Source organism: Vicugna pacos, chromosome 15 (genome assembly GCF_048564905.1).
Source record: "Vicugna pacos chromosome 15, VicPac4, whole genome shotgun sequence".
Classification (NCBI taxonomy): domain Eukaryota; kingdom Metazoa; phylum Chordata; class Mammalia; order Artiodactyla; family Camelidae; genus Vicugna; species Vicugna pacos.
In genome coordinates this window covers 11510126-11512495 of record NC_133001.1, presented here as the reverse complement: position 1 = coordinate 11512495, position 2370 = coordinate 11510126, and the positions used below count along the sequence as shown (strand labels likewise).

Here is a 2370-nt window from a genome sequence, read left to right as displayed (position 1 = left end):
GACGTGGTCCAGTTGCTGTGCATTCTGGCTTACACCCAACCTCCCCGATGGCACATGACGGTCCCTGGTGCCTCCAACACTGTGTCTCCTGGTATTCCATGGGGAAATCGGGGCATTTCCCTGCAGGACCCTCTCTCCACAAACTCCGAAGCTCCAGCTTGCAAGTGGCTGCTTCTGGGGAACCCAAACGGGACTTGGGGGGCAGGAAGGTACAGATGACTCGGGGTTTTTACATTTCCGTACTCTTTGATTTTAAAGGACATGCATATATTTCTACGATAAATCTCAATTTAACTTTAAGAGGAAAGTAGACATGAGGGGAAGAAGACGTTTGGCATTTTTGCCTGGGAGCAGAGTTCCAGTTTGAAGCACCAAGGTAGGGCCAGTTCATGTGGACGCTGTGGTCTGAAAAAGCCCACTCTTCTCTGTCTATTTGCTTTTTTGGAGAAAACGTAGCACCTTCCAACCTCACTCACTTGACAGCACACGTGGAAAATGATCATATTTGTACAGCACACTGATCACTCATGGCCAGAGGCAACTCGGTCCATCGGCTGGTCCCAAACTGGCCCAGGGCTCCCCTAGAGGCCCCAAGGGTCAAGGGCACAATACCTACGCACACCTATCATTCAAGAATGGCATAGTCCCTGGTGTGATTCCGTCCTGCGCGGCTGTTCTCTGGAACAGTGGTGGTTTATCTCCGTCCGTCTTCTCTCCCACCTAAGTGCGTGCCACCAACTCATGGAAGATTCGATGGACATGGACATGAGCCCCCTGAGGCCTCAGAACTACCTTTTCGGTTGTGAACTAAAGGCCGACAAAGATTATCCCTTTAAGGTGGATAATGATGAAAATGAGCACCAATTATCTTTAAGAACGGTCAGTTTAGGGGCTGGTGCAAAGGATGAATTGCACATTGTTGAAGCAGAGGCAATGAATTACGAAGGCAGTCCAATTAAAGTAACACTGGCGACTTTGAAAATGTCTGTACAGCCAACAGTTTCTCTTGGGGGCTTTGAAATAACACCACCTGTGGTCTTACGGTTGAAGTGTGGTTCAGGGCCTGTGCATATTAGTGGACAGCACTTAGTAGCTGTGGAGGAAGATGCAGAGTCAGAAGATGAAGAAGAGGAGGATGTGAAACTCCTAAGTATATCTGGAAAGCGTTCTGCCCCTGGAAGTGGTAGCAAGGTTCCACAGAAAAAAGTAAAACTTGCTGCTGATGAAGATGAAGATGATGATGACGATGACGATGATGATGACGATGATGATGATGATGATTTTGATGATGAGGAAGCTGAAGAAAAAGCTCCAGTAAAGAAATCTATACGAGATACTCCAGCCAAAAACGCACAAAAATCAAACCAGAATGGAAAAGACTCAAAACCATCAACACCAAGATCAAAAGGTCAAGAATCCTTCAAAAAACAGGAAAAAAACTCCTAAAACACCAAAAGGACCTAGTTCTGTAGACGACATTAAAGCAAAAATGCAAGCAAGTATAGAAAAAGGTGGTTCTCTTCCCAAAGTGGAAGCCAAGTTCATCAATTATGCGAAGAATTGTTTCCGGATGACTGACCAAGAGGCTATTCAAGATCTCTGGCAGTGGAGGAAGTCTCTTTAAGAAAATAGTTTAAACAGCTTGTTAAATTTTTCCGTCTTATTTCATTTCTGCAGCAGTTGATATCTGGCTGTCCTTTTTATAACGCAGAGTGAGAACTTTCCCTACCGTGTCTGATAAATGTTGTCCAGGTTTCATTGCCAGGAATGTGTTGTCCAAAATGCCTGTTTAGTTTTTAAAAGATGGAACCCCACCCTTTGCTTGGTTTCAAGTATGTATGGAATGTTCTGATAGGACATAGTAGTAGTGGTGGTCAGACAAATGGAAATGGTGGGGAGACAAAAATACACATGTGAAATAAACTCAGTATTTTAATAAAGTAAAAAAAAAAAAAAGAACGGCATAGCAGTAAGGAAACACTGCCTCGATCTATCTGGGTAATGAACCCACTTTTCCCTTTATTTCTAATCCTTTAAAGATCAACACATGGTTCTACTTCAAGTCTGGTACACTGCTCACGTCACATATCACGCACCACCCACGAGTTCAGTAGCGCCCAGGCTGGTCCACACCCAAGTCAATGAAACAACCCACTGATCATACACTTGGATGTCACAACCATGTCAAGTAGATTTAAATGTTTCTAAACCCTTCTCCATTTCTGTCTTTCTTTGTCATAGACCAGTAATAAAGGGCTCCCACACACGCACTAATGAGTAGCCCACACTTAATTTTCTAACCATTTCCTGCCCTAGGAAAGCTGAGAACCAAAGAGTCATTTAGCTCTAGAACAATTACTATTTTTCTTT

The 2370-nt window shown here is 44.0% G+C and overlaps 1 pseudogene across 1 annotated transcript; it reads left to right on the top strand.

The window, feature by feature from the left end:
- The first annotated feature begins 650 nt into the window (after nucleotides 1-650).
- LOC102539066 (nucleophosmin pseudogene) lies at nucleotides 651-1935 on the top strand (annotated as a pseudogene). Its single transcript, XR_012058924.1, has one exon. The product of XR_012058924.1 is annotated as a nucleophosmin pseudogene (transcript).
- Nucleotides 1936-2370: the final 435 nt, after the last annotated feature.